General features: G+C 48.9%; 1 protein-coding gene across 13 annotated transcripts in view; it reads left to right on the top strand.

Moving 5' to 3' along the window:
* LOC144162615 (uncharacterized) overlaps positions 1 to 24,054 on the top strand; it is a 110,069-nt gene that overhangs the window by 4,882 nt on the left and 81,133 nt on the right. For 11 of the 13 annotated variants that reach the window (XR_013320727.1, XR_013320726.1, XM_077693230.1 and 8 more), the window contains exons 2-4: positions 9,579 to 9,809; positions 17,277 to 17,449; positions 23,409 to 23,502. The gene's annotated coding sequence lies outside the window, so the exon portion shown is untranslated. Of the gene's footprint in view, positions 1 to 9,578; positions 9,810 to 16,621; positions 17,187 to 17,276; positions 17,450 to 23,408; positions 23,503 to 24,054 lie in introns of those variants that run through there. The other 2 variants (XM_077693228.1, XM_077693229.1) reach the window with 2 other exon arrangements.

Genomic DNA, 24,054 nt, shown 5'->3' with positions numbered 1-24,054 from the left:
GTTTCAACATGCGTGTTTCCATAGCCGCAAGTTAGCAGTGCCAGGGTGTCGGAACTAAACGAAAACCGGAAACGAAAAACGAAAAAAAAAACACGATATTTCTGGCCGAAACGGAAAGGAAACCGTAACGATATTTATTATTTCGTTCAAGGAGCGAAACCGAAAAAAGGTTTCCTTTCCGTTCCGGCCAGAAATATCGTGTTTTTTTTTTTTTCGTTTTTCGTTTACGGTTTTCGTTTCGTTCTGACACCCTGGCACTGCTAACTTGCGGCTATGGAAACACGCATGTTGAAACGAAAACCGGCAACGAAAAACGAAAAAAAAAACACAATATTTCTGGCCGGAACGGAAAGGAAACCGTAACGATATTTATTATTTCGTTCAAGGAGCGAAACCGAAAGAATTCGTTTCTGTTTTCGGTTTGAGTGGCAATTTGAGGTATTTCGGGATTCATTGCAATTTCCTTTCGATGAGATGAGAAATGGCCGTCGATTCTCGCACATAAAATCGTCTTTCGTCTCTCTAGCACCCACCCTCCTTCAGAAGCTATGCTGCCAGCTTCCATAATCTCTCCGCTTGTTCCCATGGTGCAGTGCCGAGTTCCACGCGTGGTTTCCGCGGGCATCTGAAGTTTTATTTTATGCCCAGCTTTATGCAATTCTGGTAAAGAAGCAAATCCCGTATGACTATACTGCCGAGTTCCACGCGTAGTTTCCGCGGGCATCTGAAGTTTTATTTTATGCCCAGCTTTATGCAATTCTGGTAAAGAAGCAAATCCCGTATGACTATACCCGAATAAAAAGGCAACACACCGCACACGAACTGCCTAATGTAGACGCGTAAAACGCAAAAAAATTACACCAAGGATGAAAAAGGACGACAGGGAAGCTACGAATAAATGCTAGTTGGAAGTATAGCGCTTGTCCCTGTCGTCCTTTTTCGTCCTTGGTGTAATTTTTTGCGTTTTACGCGTCTACATTCGGCAGTTCGTGTGCGGTGTGTTGCCTTTTTATTCGGGTATAGTCATACGGGATTTGCTTCTTTACCAGAATTGCATAAAGCTGGGCATAAAATAAAACTTCAGATGCCTGCGGAAACCACGCGTGGAACTCGGCACTGCACCTTATGGGAACAAGCGGAGAGATTATGGAAGCTGGTAGCATGCCTTCTGAAGGAGGGTGGGTGCTAGAGAGACGAAAGACGATTTTATGTGTGAGAATCGACGGCCATTTCTCATCTCATCGAAAGGAAATTGCAATGAATCCCGAAATACCTCAAATTGCCACTCAAACCGAAAACAGAAACGATTTTTTTCGGTTTCGCTCCTTGAACGAAATAATAAATATCGTTACGGTTTCCTTTCCGTTCCGGCCAGAAATATCGTGTTTTTTTTTTTTCGTTTTTCGTTTCCGGTTTTCGTTTCGTTCCGACACCCTGGCACTGCTAACTTGTGGCTATGGAAACATGCATGTTGAAAGTGCCATACGGAGCATGCAGTGGACGGAAAAACGCATATGCGGGGCCAGTAACGTTAGGCGCGCCAGCGCGCTAATCGCGAAATAATACTTTGCACGCATAGTGTAGTTTGTAAACGCTCAATGCCGGTGATCAAGCTTGTTAACACATTCAAGTATTTCCTGAGCTTGCACCTAAGACTGAGGATGTCAGATTTTTTGGAATTTTTACAGTATGCATTATATAGGCGACATGACCATTTTTGGATATGTACTTAGTTTTTTATTTTTACTTATGCTTTGGTGCATTAATTTTTGTCAGATTTGAGGCAGCAAGTTTTATTTATTCGTGACTGAGGTGACTGCGTCAACCATATATGCCGCCGATTGGAACACTGCTATGAATACAGTTTTCAGATAGTCGAAGTGGCGAACTTCCATTTTATGCAGCCTCAGTTGTGGCTCTGCATCGAACGACGCTACAGATCTGCCATTAGAATAATCTACTTCCGCGACTTGTGCAGAAAAATGTATCGCTAAAGATTTCAGACACTGGTGTCCTCGAAAATGCCCTTCGCCAGTCACGTGACTCGCTGAGGGCACTGACTGGGCATACGCTCCGAGCCGCAGTTTTTATCGATAACGTTTATCTCTCTGCTTTTCAACACTTCGTCTTCTCTACTTGTCGTAATAAGTGCTACACATGGATCCTATGGAGGGAACTTGACCGGCTGGTAGCGAATGACTGAATCACGCTTGGTGGCTCCGCGCCCGACACTTCACATGTAATGGCTTTTCTTCGTTTCTAACCCATTTTGCTAACGACGCGCTTCGAGCGGACGATGGGAGTCTGCGGAGAAACCGAAACTCTAAAATGCCAGTAGTGGCGAGTGAGGCGCTGGCGCCATCTGTTTAACGCGGACCTAACTGCTCGCTGTAAGCTGTCCATAGTCGACATTACACACTTCAAAGCATGGAGGAAAGAAGTATCGCCGTAAATCTTAACTCGTTCACTAGAATTACACAATAAATGGGCGAGCTATAGCCCAGCGAATTTATTGGCCCCCCCTTGTAAATTGACTTGCCATCAGTTACCTTTGTAAGGAAAAGCGATTCCACGTGCGCCCATGTAGCAACCAAGCCGAATGCGACAGATTCGTATATAAATTATGCGTTCTTCGAGTTTTTGCTGTGTTTGTCCGCGTTCATCTACCAAATGTGTTTTGCGCGGTTTTCTTGCGTATGTGCTTTTTTCGCTCGCCGCGCAAGCCAACGCTGACATGAGAGTCCGCAAGCATACCGTTAATTACTATGTTACCTCAGTTCACGATGAATGCGAGAGTCCTGTGTGCATCGGTCAGCAATTATCCAGACCGGGCTGTTAATGACACAGCTTTTAACGACGCCACCACTCTTGCAAAATCACTCCTCTTAGGGCGAAATGCAATGGTTGTTGCCATCGACAAAAGTAACAGCAGTTGATGTTCATCAAGTGAGGGCTGTCAAATTACGCCCAGCAACGCTTCAGACGACAAGATTTATCTGTTGGGCCAGCAATATGTCTGCACCCCTATCTCTCTCCCGCCTCAAATAGTTCAGATAAGTTGAAGAGCCCCAAAGCGTCATAAAGACGACAGTTTTATCGGGCTAATTAAACGCAAAAAAATTTTGGTCTGTGTTTATGTATGTGTGTATGTATGTATATGTGCCCCTTGTTTCAGCCTCCCTGCCAAAGGTTATAACAATTCTGGAACGAGACGATTATATAGGCAAATCATTTCAAAACTACTAACGCAAAAATTTTTGTTGGTCTGTATGTGTGTTATTCCGCCCTCGATTCTGCCCCACAAAAGGTTAAAGAATTCTGGAACCAGAAATTAACATGTCAAACATTTCCAGACTACCAAATCTGGGGGCATTTATCATGATCAAGTTAAGAGAATTCTGCAGCAACAAATTTATGTAGGCTAATCATTTCCAAACTACTAAATCTGGTGGCATTTATCATGATCAAGAAAATTCTAGGCATTTTGAGGCAAAGCATCAGCACATAAGTGATATTTGCAGCGTTGTTTCAATTGAAAATACATGAACGCTTGATTTTTTTTTGCGATAGCAACTAAAATAGGCCTTAAAGGGACGCTGAAGTGAATTTGTGAAGCTCCAGGTTTTGCTTGCACTGCTTAGACTGGCTCAAATTACCACACTTTTCATCATTTATCCGGCTGATAAGTCGGTAATTATTTCATAAAGCGGGAAAGAATAAAAACGACCATGCGCGGTTTGCGGCGGCCGCACCAACTAAAGGCTGTGACGCCGGGAGGAGAGGCACCGTGATTGGGCGATGTCCAAGGTTAGCATTCAAACAAGTTTCGGTTTCGGTTCTACAAAACAACATGCTTGACATCCGATGGCATCGTTGGATGGGCATTCTCGATATCTCAACAATCGTCGTACCACGCTTCTGCCATGTTGTCGGCTGTAAAATGCCTAAGATAAGCCTCCCAGGACGGCTTGGAATCGTAGCAATCACTAGCCGACGCCTACGCAGTGGATGAACGCCCCTCCGCGTCACCGTAGACGCTAAAATGCCATGCGCGTTTCCCGCATATTCGGAGCTTGCCTCACTCATGCCTGTATCGTAAAAAGCGGGTTCGCACCAGGCCAAGGGTCTGCTAATTCTAGCCTGTGCCCACTGCTCGCAAGTAGTCGGTGCTTGTGGCAACAGCACGCCAACGAGAACTCGCTAGCGCGTCAGTGTCAGTTTGCGCGCGTTCTGCGAACTCGCTCGTGGAGCAGTGAACGTTAAGCCCCAAAAATGGTGAACTCAGTTTGGAAAACATCGGCCGCAAACGAAAAAATGAGCTTACAAAAAAAAGCATGTACCCTTGGGGATTCGAACCTGCGACTTGCAAAACAATTCTAGCGCTTCAGACCATCGGCCATGAGCCAGCGCCGGCGTGGTTGGATAATATAAGGTATATAATGTATAACCAGTTTTCACTTTTATTTAGCTTTAGCATTTCAAGCACCTTAGGTGACTATTTGTTGTATAGCGCTCGTGCAGTAAGTGCATATATAGTGCATATATAAGTGTTGTATAGCGCTCGTGCAGTAAGCTCGTGCAGTAACTTGCACAATATCTCACGTTTAGCAATTGCATTTCTTAGACGGAAAAGCGTTCGCAGATGCGTGGTCGTGCCGCTGACCGCTTTGCTTGTTCATCCAGCGCAAAAAAGTGCTTCCTGCTCCCTAGTTTTGCGCTGTACGGTAAACGTTTCAGTTGATTTTATTTCCTTAGTACCTATATTGACTTCGCTGACTCTTCTCCCGCATTCAAGTGGCCTTAGATTTTCCTACTAGCGTACCAGTCCGCGAAGCGTCGCACGTGCAGTTGTGCAGCGCTTGCGTGGAGCGACCCGGACTCGGAGCTTGATACAGTGTACAAACTCAGTAACGAAAGGCACATTCTTCCATTCACAAACGTGTTGTGGCTTAGTTTCAACTGAGCGAGCGAATTGCGACGACCCGTCGGCGGCCGGCGGACTAAACGCTGGGCCGACTGACGCTGTGGGAAGGTCGGCGAGCCGTGCAGTAGCGCAGCCAATTGCCAGCTCCTCTTCTGCTGACGTCACACGAAAACGCCGCAAAAAATGGGCGAGGGTGCAGAGAGGAGGACAGCATTTTCTAGTTAATTTTTCTACTAAATAAATTCGCGTAATCGCGCTTCAGAGTGGTAGAAACATGGCCTATGCACTCCGGACTACAATTTGCGCTAGTAATCCCGCAATGTTTACAAATCACTTCAGTGTCCCTTCAAAAGGTTTGACGCAAAAATACAAAATGCGCTCGCGGCTCCCCTCGTGTCGGTATTCCAAAAAGTCCAAAAGTAATGCAACTGTCTAACAGATAGCGCGCGATCAGTGGGGCGCGACAAAATTGAATTCACCTGAGCTGACAACCTTTACCCTGTTTATCGTGGGAGGAGTGAGACGGGAGAGGGAGAGAGTGAGAGGCGTGCGGTGACGAGCGCAACCAGCTATACCCTGTGCTCCTGCGCCAGCCAGCGATGCAAAGACTTCAGCCACCCACCAGGGAAACCCGCCGCGGTGGCTCAGTGGCTAAGGCGTTGCGCTGCTGAGCACGAGGTCGCGGGTTCGATTGCCGGCCGCGGCGGCCGCTTTTCTGATGGAGGCGAAAAGCAAAAACGCCCGTGTGTACGAAATTTCGGCGCACGTTAAAGATCCCCAGGTGGTCAAAATTAATCCGGGGCCCTCCACTACAGCGCGCCTCATCGCCTGCGTTGCGTCGGCACGTTAAACCCCCACAATCAATCACCCACCAGGGAAGTCCCAGGCGGCTGTCTACGTTAGCGCTGTGCTCAACAGTGCTTCAGTGAACCTGACCTCGATCGGGGATGGCCCCATGGAATGTGCCACTGTCATGGTACGCATGGGGTCCACGGACACCACTGTGGCCAGCGTCTACGTCCGGCCAATGCGGCCCTCGGATGCCACAGCAGTGGGGCGGCTGCCGGCCGGCCTGGAACCGGACGTTGTCGTGTGCGGAGATTTTAACGCGCACAACCCACCCTGGGGCAGCCCCCGAACCACCCGCACGTGACTAAAGCTGCTGGATGCTACGACAGCCTGCGGCCTACTCGTGGCCAACAAAGGCAGCCCCACCTCTTACCCGCCCTGGTCCCTCGGGCACGGTTCAGCTGTCCCATATTGACGTTACACGGGTGTCCCAGCGGTGTGCCTACACCTGGGAAACCGCCACGAGCACCTGGGGGTCGGACCACTACCCCATTCTGGTAACCCTAGGGGCGACCGCAGGCGAGCAGACACCAGGGTCTATGCCGTTACCAACTGGAACTACTACCGCAAGGAGATGGCGAAGTGTCTGGGGGTCCCAGAGCCTGATTTCCTGGCAGCTGTCGTGCGGAGTGCCAACAAGGCCACGGTACGGGGGGAGGTACCCCTCTGTACGGCGCTGCCGGACCTGGAGCACCTGAGACTCCGGGCCAGGAACAACCAGCTGCAACGGCGGTTCATCCGGAGCAGGCGTCCGGAAGACTGGACGGCGTACCGGCAGGTGTATGCGCAGTGCAGGGTGAGAACCAAGCAGCAGCGGAGGCAGAGCTGGGAGTCGCTCTGCTCCACCATGGACTCTCGTATGGATCGAGCCAAAGTCTTGAGAGTCTTCCGGGCCTTGCTTCAGTCTGCCATCACCAGCCGGCGTCCTCTTCTGGCCTCTGCCATTTCCTTGGACATCACCGAGGAGGCCTTGGCAGGGCGTGTAGCCGACCAGTTCACCCAGGATCAACCTGCCACGGCGGCCCAGCTGCACGAGCTGCCGGCGCCCCCCAAAACCCTTAAGTGGTGACCATTTGCGGTGGCGACATCACACTCCGGGAGCTGTGGGCCGCCCTGGATCGATGCCCCAAGCGGCAGAGCGCGCCCGGCATTTACGGGGTGACGTACCAGATGCTCTGGAACCTGGACGTCACCCAGCTGGAGCCTCTTCTGCACCTCATCAACCGTGTGTGGAGGGAGAGCAGCCTTCCACCTTCTTGGCGGTGGCACTTCTCAGGCCAATGCTGAAGGTCGGTAAGCCGCCCACCGAGTCTGCATTGTACCGTCCGGTTTCCCTGATGTCCCCAGCGGGGAAGCTTATGGAGAGCCCGGTCTCGACCCACCTCCAGTGGTTTGCTGATTGTCGGGGCGTCGTCCAAGAGAAGTAAAGCGGCTGCCCGAGGGATGTGGTGGCTATGTTGGAGCAGGCCCACCATGACAAGGAGGTGGCCTTTTTGCTCCTGCTGGACAAGAAGTCTGCCTTCTACTCCGTCTCCCACACGGTCATCCTGGAGGCCCTGGATGAGCATTGTGGGGCACCTCCGGAGTTTCCTGGGGGCGTTCCTGGCAAACCGGACCCTTCGAGTCAAGGTCACGAGACCTCAGCTCTGCGGTTCCTCAGGGGAGTGTGCTCAGCCCATTCCTCTTCAACCCCGTCCTGGCTCCACTCCCGGACTGCATCCCTGCTGGGCTTGCGTTTCCAGTGGGGATGGCAGTCTATGCCGACGATATCGCCATCTGGGTACACGGAACAAGGCTACTCTCCAAGATGAAGGCGTGCCTCTATGGGGTGCTGTGGCAGTCGCTGCCTTCCTGACAAGCCGAGGCCTGCAGCTGTATGAGTCGAAAACGCAAGCCTTGGTCTTCCACCCGAGGGGCTACATGGCACACAAGGCGACACCGCCGCTCACCTTGAACGGCCAGTCCCTCCCGTGGTGCACCAGTGCCAAGTATCTGGGGCTCCTAGTCGACTGCCAACGCACAACGACGGTCCACCAGGGCGTGCGGAGGTTGCTGGCGCGTGGCCAGGGCTGCACACACACCGTGGCCCTGCGTGTGTTCCACGGGACGGCGTCGTCCGGCGTCCTCCATGCTCTGCCTCTGGTGCAACTCAAGCCGTTCCGGTGGGAGGAGCTGGAGGCGGATAAGCGCCGGGCTATCCGCCTTTGCCTGGGCCTTACGAGCACATCTCCGGTGGCGGCGACGTACACGGAGGCAGGCTCCTGGCCTATCCATATGCGGGCCCTGCAAATGGGTCAGCGCTCTGTCGTCGTTAATTCTTCTTTTATCCCGTCCTTTTTGCGCCGCCTGTTCGAGGTGGGGCTCCACCACATCCACCGTCTGCAGAACACACCGGACGGCGCGGCACTCCTCCAGCGCTGCCGCTGCCGGCCAGCGGATGGGCATGCTGCTCAGTACCTATAAAAACAATATCGTGTTGCCGAAGCGGCCCCGCCTGGAGCCACCACCCCCAGACACGGGGCTGGCTGTACGCATCGCCACCACATGGCCGGGGGTCCGTACCAAAAGGTCCACTCCACCCCAGGTCATCTACCAACAGGTGGCCGCCCAGCTGCAGGACGATGCTGCCGGACTTCTGCAGGTGTACACGGATGGCTCCGTGCAACAGTCGACGGGCAGAGCCGGAGCACGGCCCTGGAACTTGGCACTAGCCAGGTGCGCAGCCTGCCCTTCCCGGTTTCAGCCACCGACGCAGTGCTTGCTGGACTCCACTTGGCTGCGGTTCTTCTAGAGCAGGGGACCCAGGTCCGGAGGGCCGTCATCCTGACTGACACCCGGTTTGCCCTCCTCCGTTTTAGAGCTGTCAACCAACCAGCCAGCTCCAGCGGCTACGTAGAGCGGTCGCTGGCGTCCTACATTCATGCGGTGGAGGTCCAGGGGTGTCCACTGCGACTTCACTGGCTGCCATCGCACGGGGACATTAAGGGCCATGCGGTAGCAGACGCGCTTGCCAAGGGTACTCCTTGCCCCCCTGTACTCGCGCCCGTGTGGAACAAAAACCGAGTGACTTGCGCTCAGCGTATGGAAAAAATTATAAAATTGAGAAACGAAGGTCTTAGGGCCTCCATATATTTATGGCTTATAGTGCTCCTGGAGAATATCTTCCAAGCCGGGCATATCGGTTTAGAGATGGAGGGAGTATGGTTACAGCTCCACGTGATGCTCCTCTCCACCGCGCCACCCCTTTCTCGAGTCGTGTGTACTGCTCGCCATGCACGGCGTATCGCCTTCGAAATTGCCTTCGCCTATAAGCACAACTGCATTGCTGAGAACACATTTTTCGAGGGGCAATGGAAGACACAGCAATATATTGAAGCCTTCTGACTTATTTATATATCTTTTTTTTTAATTTTTCGTGAGCTCAATGCAAGTTTTCCAGTTTTTGTTCGACCCGTTAAGTGTTCGTCCCGCCGCGCGTTAGAATTGGGGACATAACACGTGTACAGCTTCGTTGTAAAATCCCATGGTCTAAGCTATCCTTAATTAAAGAGAATAGCTGTCAGCAACAAAATTTTGAATTTTGTGCAATTTACTCGGAGATATTTTGACAGATTATGGTACTTGTACTGTTAAGGTGGCCACTTTACTCAGACGCGCTCTGAAAGAAAATGTGCCACAAATGCTAAATCGAGTATACGGGAGGCAAAGGCCGTGAAATGGAGACTGCCTATGGAGACAAAAGTGTTTGTTTAGGTTGTGCTCCAACAATGAGGTTGACGGTGCTGACAGAACTCCACAATTTCAGGCTCAAGTGTTCGTGCTGCGGACACCGATCTATCGACATCAGTACGAGACTTTCCCGGGCGTTTGGGCCGCGAGGTGCAGTGTCTTCGGTGTGGAGGCTGTCACAACCGCTTCACAAAGATGGCGTAGGACTGCGAATGGTGCTGGGTTGCACCGCCGCGGATTCCAACGCTGGCAGCAGCAGTTCAGCAGAGCACGTGACGAAGCAGAGTCTGCTGCTCTGGTTCAAACGGTAACACGTTGTCTAAACTGACCGGGGATGAAGATTGCGTGCGTTGCGCGATTGGGATCGGTGGTGTGCGTTTCTGTGTGCTTTCTCTGGGACTGGATATTTTTTAGACAATTTTCGCTGGCTTTCTCGGCTGTATGTTTGTCTTCGCACGCACGCATGCCCACGTACACACACGCGCGCGCGCACACAGACATACACTCACGCACACGCGCGCATGCACGTTCACAATCGCTCACACACGCAGGCGCGAGCACACCGACAGAGACATACATGCACACGCACAACTATCTTTATACAGAGAGGAAACAAGAACAGGTTTCAGCATTTGTATTGTGCTTTGTGTTTTATTTGCATTACTTTGAATATTAATAAAACGTTAGGATAGAGTATCGGGATCCACCTGTACTGCGTTTCTCTTATATGTGTGAGTTATTTAGGAGGCCAGCACAGTGTAGTTACACCTGTTCGTTTCAAAGGCAAAATTCCTTCAAAATTGATAGTCAGCGGTTTAGTGGCCCGAACATGGCACCGGTGGCGCTGCTGCTGCTGATGATGATGATTAGTAGCTTTCCCTTTGAATCGGGGCGTCGGTTGTCAGCAACCGACTTGCTTGTTTTATTACGTTTACTTGCCCTACTCTCAGCTAACCTATAGATTTGCTTCCTCCCTCCCATCTCTCCCTCTTTTCTTTTTTAAACTCATCGCCCCCAACCCCCTTTTTTCTCCCCTCGCTGTTCTAAATTCTCATCCGTATGATTACTCCACCTGCGTACCCATCCCTTCCCTACTTTTCCTCCACCACCACTGCAGTCGCCTCTTCGTCGCCTCTAGAGCCACTAGATGAAGCTTATTTAGTGGCTCTTGTCGCCTCTATGGCCTTGAAGTTGAGATTCCCCCTCGCCCCAAATCCCAAAGCCTCTGCCAGCGTCGTTTCCCCCTCACCCCGCGGTGGCCGTATCTCTGTGCAGCTCCTGACAATATGGTCTAAAGTTTCCCTATCACTGTCTCAGCATGCACACGTTTCATCCTGCTGCCTGTAGCTACCCGTGTATGCCCGGGTTCTCAGGCGCCCTGCCCGTGCCTCGAAGAGCAACGCACTGCCTCTCGTATTGCCATAGAATCCCCCCTTCTTAATTTCCCGTTTCTCTGCACTATAAGTCTCCAGGGGTTTTTTCGCTTCCATTCTCTGTGCCCACTTCGTCGACTCTGCTGCCTTTACCTGCTTTTAACTGTTGTGTAAACCCCGCGTTCCCCTACCGACTTTCCGTACCGCTTGGTCAGCTGTATGGTCTTCCGTATCCACCGCGTGTCCACGCTCCTCATATACGCGGCCCATTTTTCGTCCTGCATGTCACGAAGTCGCTCCTCAAACTTTATCTTGCTCTGCGCCTCCCTCGCCTCGAAAGACGACCAGCCCATATCCCCTTGTACCGCTTCATTTGTAGTTTTGCTGTGGGCGCCTAGGACCAATCTGCCTACCGCCCTCTGATTTACTTCCAGGCCAGCTAGGGTGTCTGGCTTCATTCATAGGGTCTCTGGCGCCATTCAACAGCGCCACCCGCGGAAGAAAATTGCAAAAATGGTGGGGACATGCCCTGGCTTGTGCATGTGGAGCGCGCGGGTTTCCGTGTTGTTTAAAAGTGCAACCGCTCGTTACCGTGATAATGTTATTTATATGACACGCACATTTTTTTTCCAGAAATTAGGTCCGGGCGACGCGCTTTCATATTATTTAATTACCATTTTAGGTTAATTAATTATCTATTAGTCATTGATAAAGTCAAAGGTCCAATTGCTGTCACTAGGGGTTGTGAGGTATCAATTTAAAGGTCTCGATGAGGGGAATCACGTGGGACAAATTAAAAATTTCTCCCTAGTAAAAGTCATGAGGCAGTCACTGAGTCACAAATTGGGTTAAAAGTCAAAGTGATGCCACTAGGGCTTGTGAGGTATCAAATCGAAGGTCACAGTAAGGGGAATCGCGTGGGACAAATTAAAAATTGTTTCCTAGTTATAGTCATGAGATAGACACGCGAGTCACAGATTGGGTTATAAGTCAAACTGATTCCACTAGGGCTTGTGATGTATCAAATTAAAGGTCTGGATGAGGGAAATCCCGGGGGACAAATTAAAAATTGCTTTCTAGTTATAGTCATGAGATAGTCACGGGAGTCATGGATTGGGTTAAAAGTCAAATGAAAGCCCCTAGAGCTTGTGAGGTATAAAATAAAGGTCTCGATGAGGGGAATCATGAGGGACAAATTAAAAATCGCTAAAAGAGGGGAGCTGAAAAAGAGGGGAGCTGAACTGTTCGAACTTCTCGAAACAAAATTTAATTAGTATTACTCAATTATCACTAAACACCGAATCAAGAATCATTGTTTTTCACTTATCAACTTATAAACTTTTCACTTATCAGCGGGAGAAGAGTTAACTGGCTCTTATCGCAGTGACAACCATGAGGTCATGTATTGGCCTCGAGGACATACTGTGGCGCCACCTACGAGTGACGTCACTTGTAGGACGCCGAATCGTGTTGTCGTCTGCTACAACACATTTCCAGTGCGTATGCGAAAGCGTGTTTTCTTGTTGTGGCCACCGTCTCGCCCCCTCCTTGTGGATTTGATGCAAATTACCAAAAAAAGTTGTCTGTAAACCAAATAATCCAGGCCAGCAATCAGCGACTCGCTTGTTCCCGGCGATACCGCCGCGTTTAGGTAGTTGCTACCATCGCGACCCACAGCTCTTACATACGCAGCCTGCAAACGCCAAGGACGGTGCAACTGATGCCGAGAAAAGTACGCTGTAAATTCATTATGAAATACTTGTGACGGGACATGTGTGTGCAAGGAAACACCTTGTAACAGCGACGGAAACGTGTCGCTCACTTATGATCTCACCGCGCGAACTTCTCGTATTGTCTGGTAAATTAATGACTACGCGGGAACGGCGATCAGATTGCTTCGGCGCACATGCTTAAAAGTATTGTTATGGTCTGCAGTTTGGCTTAATCAGTGCCTATTTCCCCTACGATGTTTTTATAGTCATTCCCGGATTTGATTAACGATCACTGCCGTAGCCTGTTTACGGCTGATGTTCACTTTGCGCGACTTGTCCGCAAAGTATGAACGGTATGAACGCGAGTTTTTAACGCCTTCGAGCGGGTTTGGACAAGGCCATACTTGGTTTTCATTAGGTGCTCGGCGTGGTAATTTATAATTGCAGCGTGTTTTGTATGTTTACAGTGAGCCGGCCTTTCTCAAGCATCAATTTCGAAACTCACGACTGGTCACAGAAGGCGAGGCTGCGTACGAGGCGAAACGCGTCGTTTATGATTTCGGGTAATGAGGAGATTTAGAATAGGAGAACCGAGCGTTGGGGGCCCCCAAGAAGTTAGAGGAACCCAAACGCAACACGCGCGTGCGCGACGGGAGGGCCTTCTCCAACAGCTCGCAGCCGGCTTCGGATGCACGTAACCGGATGTTGGGAACTTTAGGCTTGGCATCGCAACAGACATTTCATCGCCGTTAGAGTTGCGAGTGACAGTCAATAACATAACGTTTCACCGCGCTGGGAACTCTGTAAGCGCGGTGATTTCCGTTGAAGCGATCGACGATGAAGACACCTGCAGCGCCTCGGCCGAATCTTGTACGCAAGCATTGCCATCGTGCGTATAGTGAACTAGAATATTCTAGTTCACTATACCGTGCGTGAACGGGCCGGCGCTGCCGGGACCGACCACCGCGGCCGGTCGGCGTAAATCTCGGCAGATATTTGAGCATCGCTTTGAAAACCACCGCTGATGACACTACGTATCAGAATTTTTCATCACACCAACATCCACTTTCACCAATCTGGAATTTCTTTTCCACGACTTGAGTGATTTTAAAAAGCGGCGACACGTAGCTGCCGCGACCTGCGTCGGTTCGAGCCGCACTGTCGGCCGTGCGGGCAGGCACGGCGGGTGAGTGTGCTTCTGCGATCAGTTAACACTTCACGATTTCCTGCTTTATACATTTCTTGCAAACAAGGGAAATCTAGAAACTTCACTCGGCTATCGTCGTAGTGCACATTGTTGATCGGGGAAACAAGCCGCTGCTTACGCTTCGGTAGCATACGTAATACGCCACCGCGCTCATGGTGTTTGCGGATAATCTACCACAGTTGATACGGTTATAAAGTCCCCATGAGGTCGAACTGCGCTTGACGCACTGCGAATTAACTTCAAACGAAGGAAATTAACACGAAAATACTTTTAGAACGCGCTTCCTCAGCGAAGTGCCACGCGCTGCAAGCCAACTACGCAGCAAGATACGAACGGTGATCCTACAAGTGACGTCAAAACGATCGCAGCGCCAGCCTCTAGTGGTGGGCCTCGCGGCCAATAGGAACGGTGATCCTTCAAGTGACGTCAAAACGATCGCAGCGCCGGCCTCTCCAGTGGTGGGCCCCTCTTCGATTTTGTTGCACTCGCTGCACTCCACTCATTCAGGTAGTGCAGCACTTGCCTCTTCGATTTTCGAGTGCAGCCTCTAGGTGGCGTTGGTGCAGCGCGCGGCAGCCACCCTACCTGCACTTTCCTCTTCGATTTTCCGACGGTGCAGAGAGTGCAGGATGAGTTCACGGCTTTCCCTGCACCTCCCAGGGAGGAGTTGCAGAAGCAGACGACCAAAAGTGAAGGACCGGTTCTGCAGTGGCGGCGTCTGCGCTGAACTGGCTGAACTCATTCTGAACTCAAGCAGAAATTGCAGGCCAAATCGAAGAAACCTATATTTTGTTGGGAAACTGCCGTAGCGAACCCAAAAGGGCGAGTGTGCAGGCGGAAACAGTACACTAAACGCAGTTTAGTAGTTCTGCGACGCCACGCATAAAGCTTCGGTCTTTAATACTGGCTCATGAAGTTGAAGCTTGCCGTTTTGCGGACTTTTGTAGCTGAAAGACGCTTCGTGCAGCAGACGACGCTGAGTGTGCATTTCAGCTCACTTTCGCCTGAGACAGCAGTTCGCATCGGCATGGCCATCAAAAAACCTGGGAACTTGGCGCAAGGTAAATATAAATGGTAGCGAAGGTTCGGGCAAAAAGCGGTTCAGAACCTATTGCCAGCGACATCAGCATGGGGGCTTATGGGAGTGGCGATTGAAGCGCGACTAGGTGAGGAGGGAACAAACACTAGTAACAAAAAACCAAGTTTTGTTCAACAACAAAACAACAATTATATTTTACGAACTATATTTATTTCTGAATCACATTTATTTAGGCACAGTGTATAAATAATTTATGAAAATGCCGTTCATTCTCAAAAACCTTTTTTGTAGCGCCCTCTGAAGAATGGCACATGTCATTGCTTTGTGATGCAGTCCTTGTAGTGATCGGAAAGGCGCTCCTAAAGTTCGTCTGCTAGGAAACGCCCCTCGGGTGTTTTGGTGGTGCGCATTTGCATTTGTTTTTCCTTGTTAATTTGGTGTGCACTTAATTTTTGCTGTGCGTGGAGTTGCGAGGTGCGTTGTATCGTCGGTGAACACGTGTAGTACCGTGCCCGGCAGGCACGGTGAACTACGGGACGATGCTGCCAACGGTTGGAGCGGAGTGCTTTCGTCGGTACCGACGGAAACGATGTGCTGTACAAGTTGCAACAGCAACTCCCGTACACCTGGCGTTTTACTGCATCATTTTCCTCTCATTTCCACAGGTAACGCGAAACTATTGTACTGTTGATATGTGCACGGGGGTTGTGTAAGGGGACGTGTTGGTGCTTCGAAAAAAATGGGTCTAAAGCTTTGTTATGTCACAGTTATCTCTTGATTTCACCTCAGTCTGGCTCAGAGCAAGTTGTGTCAATTACTCTTGGACTTCTCGGCGTAGTACCACTCGAATTTAAACGAGTCGCTTTAATTGTCTATCTCAGTGTCTTCTCTATTGCATTACAACGCTTGTAGTGCTCGTTGCTTCCCGCACTTGTATGCGCAAGCATTATTTCCATCGCAGTGCTGTGTTGTGCTGCTCCGTGCTGCGCTGCTGCCAGATCTTTCCTGCTATGTGCTTTTACATACTGCCGTCGCTTTCGTTTGCATTGATCCATTTTTCCTCTTTTTACTTATCTGTTGCGACACTTGCCTAATAATGCAACCAGGAAATTGCAGGCGTGAATGCTGAGTGAACTTCTGTAGAAACCCTTGTCTACTTGATAAGACGCCGGGACAGCTGCAGTGTGCTCGCTGCACTTTCGTGAATCGGCATTCCTGCAGCCCGGTTTTCTACGTCAAGATGCAGTGCCTAGTTCTTTTCTCTTGTTTCGAAGTAGTTCTGCTGTTGACGCTTTCATTGCTCATAATGCTATGTGTTACGGGTAAAGTAAATTTGTCGGCGCGTAAGGAAAATCATAATGCATGTAGTGCCCACGAACATTTTATACTTATTGTATACGTGCTCATTTTGTGCAGTGTGGTAAATATGTTTTATGTTCATCCTGGAATAAAATTCAAATGTCTTGATTATAGCCTGACTTTGCGTTATTTCTTCTCTTAGAACAGAAGTACAGAAACTGAGCAAGCATTATATAACCTTGATCTATACTTAAGGCACGCACGCGTACCTGCGTATGTGCGACGCAATCAAACTTAGCAGTGGCGTTGGTAGAAATTGGTATCGGGGTAAGGAGTGGGCACGTTTTTTATATAAAAGGGGGGCCGGGGAGAGTGGTCAAGTGTCATTTTTGGGCTCTGTATCCCAAGGCAGAAAAAAATTCCGGTCGGGAGGGGGGGGGGGGGGGGGGGGGGTGTACGTTTGCCACCCGCTGCAATCAAAATAAACAACTGATTGCTTTTATACAGCAGTGGAAGGCATGAATACAGAATAAAGGTTCAGAGAAGATGAAAGATGCTTTTATAAACACCGAGGCGAATCATACGACAGTATGCTAAAGTGCGTTTCTCTAGTCACGAGTATAAGCTGGCGTTGACTTGAAGCACGCACGCCAAGGGCTCGCCAACTTGCGTCAGATGGCAATGGCATGAGCCCTCAGCGATCAGAGTCCTGCTACGGCTAGTTTGAAGTCAAATTTTCCCGCTAATGCCACCAAAATGACGTCACTTCCTGACCGGATCTTGCGTCACATCCTGTTTATTTTTTGTTCCGCCGGAAGTGTTCCCTCCTCACACAGATGGCGCTAAGCCCCATGAGCAGCTTAAGAGCCGCCATTTTCTGAACGTATGGGCTTCTATGGAAGCTTCGCTACCAGTTATATTTACCTTGCTTGGCGCCCCCACAGTGAACGCATGGGCTGCTCCATAGGCTGGTCCAGGCACCGTAGGTTATATAGGAGGCTATGGCCATAGAGTATTTCTTTGTCAATACCATGGCTGGGTGCGTGTGTGCTGGGTTGGTAGCTTGATTCACATTTAGCGGCGTTATTTGTAATACTGCGTGGCGTAATGTTACGTATCAGTAAGTGTGAGTGCTCTTCTGCAGCGTGCAGGCCGTCAGCTGTCATAACGCCCCGTACTGCGCCGCCGTCGTGAACACGCATCGTGATCGCCTTTTGACAAGACGCTGGAGGTTCCGGTGCCGACTTGAAGCAACAGCCTGTACTGCTGGTCACAAGCTTCTGGCAACGACATCGCTGAGATACCTGGTCTTCGCACGTAAGTAATTATTAACTGCGGTGAAAGCGCGCCTCTGCCGCCACCGCGTCGCGTTTTGACCCCCTTTTTTTTACGTTTATATTGTTGGAAGAATGCGTTTGGTATTCCTTTTGCTGTTTCACACGTCATGCTTGCTTTCATAGCGTTTTAGCTGTAGCGCTAACGTTTTACGGGCCGCAATCGCGAACGGATAGCGCCTCGTTATGCTACGGTTAGCGTGCCCGCTAACGCTATGGGCGCGCTAAAGTGGTGCTTTCCGCTATACTAAAACTCCCTAATATCTACAGCGTCGGCGCGCGCATAGTAGGTTTTATAGAAGCAGGGTTCCACATCCAGTGTGAGTGGTTCACATCCTTGCCGTTCGAGTTAACGTTTAGCGTTGGAGTTTTTCAGCCTTACGCAAACTGCGCATGCGCAGCACCCAAAGTTGGTTTTGCGTTTAGCGGCCGTAAAACGAGCGCGCGCTATTTCAGCAAAATAGCGTGCGTACGATACCGCCCTTGCGTGTCCCTGTGTTTACAACATGGCGGCAGGTGGAGCGGAGCACCTAAACGTTTTCTTTAATCTGTGTGCAGCAGTTTGCGTCTTATAGAAGTTTTTTGCTCCTGCATCCTCAAATAGCTCCGGTTGTTTGTACTTTGCTATCGTGGTGAGCGAAACTAATGTGGCATCGCTGACTACCCGAACAAAGCTCCTGCAGGCCGGCGTCGGATGCTGTGTGTGTGCTGTTGACGAGTTCGCTTCACGGTGCAAGGCGACGATGCGCTCCTGTGGGTGAAATGTGCTTGCTACGTTCGAAATTAGTGATCACTAGCGGCGACTCGTGCGTACACACACGCTGGTCATCTAGCCTGGCATATGGTGCGGCAGCCAAAGGCGGCTCTCACTGCATGAAGCCAACAATATTTTCCTGACAAGTGTTTCCAGCCCCGCATAGGTCATTGAGCATTGAACGGGCAACAACACCTAAGGCTGGGCGACAAATGTTTGTAGATCCCTCTGATAAGGCGTGTCAACCTTAATGTACGAACATGGGCATCCAGTTTCTGGCGACCACTTCGTAACAGGTGAGCACCTGGCGTATACCATGTAGCATAACACAGCGTTTCACGTTTTAGACCAGATTGCATTAAAATTCCTTGGAGTCTTCAACACTTTTACGAGTTGTTCACCTGCACTAACACTTTCGCATTTACTACGTTGTAACAAGTGCTGAGGAGTTGTCATAGTATTTCTGCATCCATAAAAAAAAAAGTGTCACCTCGGCTGGGATTAAACTCCCGCCCTCCTTCTTTGCCGTCTTTGGACTCGGCAGCACGCCTCAACCACTGAGCCACTGTGGCGGGTCACAATCTGGAAACTGCAGCACCTCGTTAGACCAAGTACTACAGGAGAGGGGGAAAACTGTGTTGCTTGATTTTTAATAAAACATTTTCAGCTTTTTGTAGCTGTTTTGCCTGCAGCTCCCATCGAGAAATTAATAGTGTTACCTGCAGGGTAAGAAACAAGGCAGAAGGGAAACATTGCTTTGAGATCAAGGTAACGTCACCAGCACCTTTTGCAGGATAAGTTAGCGGCATCAGTTGCGGGAGGAAAATCTGTGTGGATGCAGGATTGTCGTTATGCTGTGCAGCCCAAGTGTGTATGTGGCCGCTATTATCTCCTTTGCTGTCGCAGCTGTGATAGTTTGTTTTCCATGTTTCTTTTCATTGTGGAGTTATCTAATCGCTTTCCTGTATCCGCCGGCCGCAATGGTTGTTTCACCCGCTATATATTCTCTCTTTGTGACATACGTTAGCTCATGCCAGTGAGTGTGTAGGGCTGCATGCGATGCACACAGCCTTCTGGACTGCTTGCCAGGTGACGTGCAAAGCTGAGTGTGATGTTTATGTATACAGTGTCAACTAGTAGCAGGTGTTACCGTCAGCATCTAGTAAGTATTCCTATTGAGTTAACTGAACAACCAACAATTTGTACTGATGGTATACGCCGGAGCTGGAACTGTAATGTTTGCATCGGCAGCTTGCCTAATTTTTTAAATGTCATAAGTAACAAGTGTGAATTGCATTTCTTCCCTAAAGAGGACATAATGGCAACATACAACTTTGCTTCATTAAAAAGACGGGAAGCTCATACCTCGTGGAAATTTCATTCCATTGCTGCCATTACTGAGGAATTAGTGTTTAAATGGGCGGATATCAAATTACCCACTTACTGCGCTATGGCTCCATTTTGCATGTGGAAGCCCTGTGATGTACTTGGAGGAGCAGCCGAACCACTGGCAGGCAGTACATTTACATGATACAGTAATAAAAAACGTTTTGAACCGCTGATCAAGCCTACAAAAACAGTACAGTCACTGTATGCTACGTAACGTAACCATTGACTTTTTATTTTGCCTTCAGAATTTGGGGCACTTGAGTGCACTGAACCCTCATTGTCCGGTGGCAAACAGGCATGATTTTTTTAATGATTATTTTGAGTTCAAAAGCCTGCCCACCATTACGAGAGCCACTCGAGTTGGCCCAGCACAATCACGGCTCATAAAGCCACTCATGACTTTTGTCGGATTCCTTCGGTTTGTGTTGAGCTTTTTTCGTTATATCACCGTAACTGTGTGGTGTTAATTGTACTATTGCCAAAAAATAGTGCTAGTTTTTATTTAAAGCCAATGAAGTCCAGCTGCAATTCCCCAAATTTATTTCAAGCATTGTTTAAAGGGACCGTTAGACAAAATTCAAGTTTGTTTTATTCAAAACATTTCGTGTTTTATAGTGCCCCCAGCGCTTATCTGCTAGCAAACGACGCCATATTCACTCAGAAATGAATCAACTTAGGTTGAAATTTTGATTCTCCCGCGAAATCGTCTGGTTTCGTGATGTCTGCCATGAAGTCACAAGGGGGGTTATTGAAACGAACTTCCAGTGTGTCGTTAGGCTCTGCAGCCTTGTTCACCATCAGACCACCCAGATGGCGCTGCCATACTGAGCCGCGGACCGTTGTCCACTGCTTTGTTTTTGACCATATTTGTACCTGGCTTGGTTTTGCTATGGTAGAAAGTGACCGTTTCGGGAAACATGGGGGTATGCTCGACAAGATGGGTCACGGAAGACAGCATTGCTTACGCCAATTGGCCAATGTCTTGTCAGACAACTGCAAAGCTGCGGACTCCTGTGCAGCTAAAACAGGCATAGTGTGCCCAGCACTAACACAAGTACGCATCAGTACTTCTATGCTTACGTGTATTTTCGTAACTTTCATTGTTTGCCCCCACCATTCTTACTGCTGTCAAATGAATATGCATTACATTTAAGTGCAAGCAGCTTATTCGGCAAGCTTATAAGCCCTGCCAAATTTGCGTTTGCTTTTGCCGGCCTCAACCAACTGCACAGCTGGGCATATGACATCATAGGTTCTGTTGCGGGAAATGTGCTAGTGGGTCGCATGGCCATTTGCTTTTTTCCTTATTATATAGCTTTTTGAGTGATGTTTATGTTGAAAGTTGTCAGTATAATTCAAACGAGGAAATCTTTTTAATGAACCAAACTTGTGCTTGCATGGCCCCTTTAAATGCGTTTGAATGTTGGGAGTTAATGCCCTGCCGTGTGGATGTTGACAGCCCTGTGAACACGATCAGGAAGAAGACAAAGTGGACCCCGAACTAGAAATCTGCTGCATTGGGAGGAAAGCGAGTGCTCAGGAGACTAGGAAAAGGACATGACCCGCCGCGGTGGCTCAGTGGCTAAGGCGTTGCGCTGCTGAGCACGAGGTCGCGGGTTCGATTCCCGGCCGCGGCGGCCGCTTTTCTGATGGAGGCGAAAAGCAAAAACGCCCATGTGTACGAGATTTCGGCGCACGTTAAAGATCCCCAGGTGGTCAAAATTAATCCGGAGCCGTCCACTACGGCGCGCCTCATCGCCTGCGTTGCGTCGGCGCGTTAAACCCCACAATCAATCAAATCAAGAAAAACGACATGGTGAGGGACTAAGATCTACAGCAAAAGATCTGTGGCGAGACACAGGAGCATGTCACGAGTAAAATTATGATGAATTTATTTAGAAGAGAGAGGTCAAATGCCTCGTGGGGTGAAAAAGGAGGGGAAATAAACCAGTAGGCAGGTGGGGTGGAATCCTTCTGCATGTTTGCCCCACCCCACACGTGGGCCACTTTGTTTGGGCGGTTCCCATTTCAACCTTCTCGTTTCTTCCCTCCCAAATAGAGCCAGTACAAAATGACCTCTCTGTTTCATCTCTTCCCATTTAGCCCCTTTCCAAAAACAACCTACCTAGTTCAGCTAGAGGTACTTTGACCGAGGTGTGCAGTTAGCTCACTTTACCAAATTCTGTGAGTCTTTAAAAACCTGCAGCTCAGATGTGTTGAACTGCGAGGGCAGCAAGTCACCGCTACAACTTGCTGAGCTTACCACCGTCCTAGAAAGTGAGAACTACTTTAAGCACTGTGTAGAGCCCCCCCCCCCTTCCCCCCCTCCCTTTTTTGTTGTTCTAAAAGAAAATTTCCAGAACTCCGAGGATTGTTTACTAATGCATACGCGTTCTTATGCCACTTGTTTTTATTGTTTCTTACAGCCATATTTGTATATGAGCATCGGAATACGTTTGCATTATTTTTTTTATGCTGTTTTGTTTCTTTTTGCCAGTGATGTGCATTTGCGCAATTAAAGGGAGCATGCGGTACCTAAAGAAGGCGCGCTGCTCTGCCATGTCAGCGTCGCCATTGGCTGTGCCGCCATCTCATGGCGGAATAGGTGCAGCGTAGCCGCCTACTATTCAGGCGTTTGCAAAGGGAAACAGTGTAATCCAGCAAGCGGAATTTCACCATATTGACAGCTCTGGATTTCTTTATTGGCACAAATGAGGCAAAGGGTGCGAAATTCTTTGAGAACAAGCACGTTTTTTGCGCCTGTGGGCAATGCTGCACTGCACTGAACTGTGCACGTGACTGCACTGTTGAAGGTCACTGCACCCTTCAATCAAACATAAACGCCATAAATCAGGAGTCTTATGCTGTTGCAATTCAGGTTTTCGACCACTTCTATTTCAACTTCAGAGCTCTCCGCATGTAGATGGTAGTGCTACTGCTTCAAGCGAGACCTGTCTAACAATTACCTGTCAGGCAGGCTGGTTCATATTTGCACCCTCTGTTCTTATGAACCAGCAGATGCTTAGTTCACTCGAAAAAAAAAAGGACATGCTTATTATGTTTTCATGAAATTGTCCTAACAAATTGTCCCATGAATATCAACAACATTCTCAGTGAGACAGGCGTTTCCTGTGTGCTGAAGTAACCTTGAAAAAGGTGAAGAAAAACAGCGCTAAAAAGACAGGACAAGAAAGGACACAGGACCACGGCGCTGTGCCGTGGTCCTGTGTCCTTTCTTGTCCTGTCTTTTTAGCGCTGTTTTTCTTCACTCGTAATCATGAACCAACCAGCCCAAATGCGTACCTTATTGCAGTTGAAAAAGGTGGCTGCACTCAAGGGTCACAAAATATCTGGTCAGGTATTGCATCCAGGTATGGCACCAGAACTGAAATGAACTTTGCATTTGTGGGGGCTACATGATTTATAGGCTGAGCTCTGATGGTATTGTTTCTTTCTTTGTTCTTTGACGTGCTAACACGACACTACAAAAACTTTGTTTTTGTATACTTCTGGAGGCGTATTGTTAGAATTTTTGTCACGCAACTTTTTTTAGCCACTTTCAGTACAGATTGTTAGTACAGCCAGGGGAAGCGACGCCAGTCTTCATGTTTTCGCTATTTTCTTCCTTTTTTGTGATAAGCTACATCTAGGAGTGGTATAATCGTGCTCTCCGTGAGCTGATCTATCAGTCTAGAGCAACTTGTATTTTCTCTTCAGTGTCTCTTCATGCCTCACGTGTCTCACTGTCAGTAAGCACAGAAAGGAGGCACTAATTTTGTAATTTTCTTTTTTGTTGCAGGCTTAGGCTACAGGTGAATGACTACCTTTCGCTGCTTGCAGAGTTTGCCCAGTCCCAGACTCATTCTTCGTGCCTTCTCCTTTGTTGGACTTTGGTAAGCGATTATGTCATGCAACAATATCTCACGTACATACACCTTAAAGGTTGTTGAAGTAAATTGGATGATTGACTGTTTTACTGTTGTGTAGATTATCTTTACATCACATTTATTTATTTTGAGCTCTTCATCTTCGTGGAAAAGGTAAGATGTTTTATGAGGTCATATATGCAACCACATGAAAAGCTGTCTTCTGGCCATGGGCAAGCCACTGCATTTGGTCAATGCTTCCAAGCACTTGTTCAAAGTTTATGTTGGAATCTTTACTGAATGCAATTAAAAGTTGCTAGTGGGCCCCTTCAAAAGTCAAGAGCCCATCATGCTTTCGGCGGCAAGCTGCTTTTACGCAACCAAAAAGTGTTTCCAGGTGGTATTGAGACATCTTGTGTGTGAGAAAATTCTGCAGCTTCCATGTTGCCACAAACCTATCAAAAGGTGCTATGACTATAATTAGTCTTACAAATGGGTCTTTCTTGATGCCCTCAATCACTGGTTTCCCTTGTGCATCCTTCAGTCCTGTTATGTACGATTCAGCCCTTTCAGGAAAAA

Source organism: Haemaphysalis longicornis, unplaced genomic scaffold (assembly GCF_048455015.1).
Source record: "Haemaphysalis longicornis isolate Haplotype H1 unplaced genomic scaffold, Haemaphysalis longicornis Haplotype H1 scaffold_12, whole genome shotgun sequence".
NCBI classification, from domain to species: Eukaryota; Metazoa; Arthropoda; class Arachnida; order Ixodida; family Ixodidae; genus Haemaphysalis; species Haemaphysalis longicornis.
This window is presented reverse-complemented; position numbering and strand designations above follow the sequence as displayed.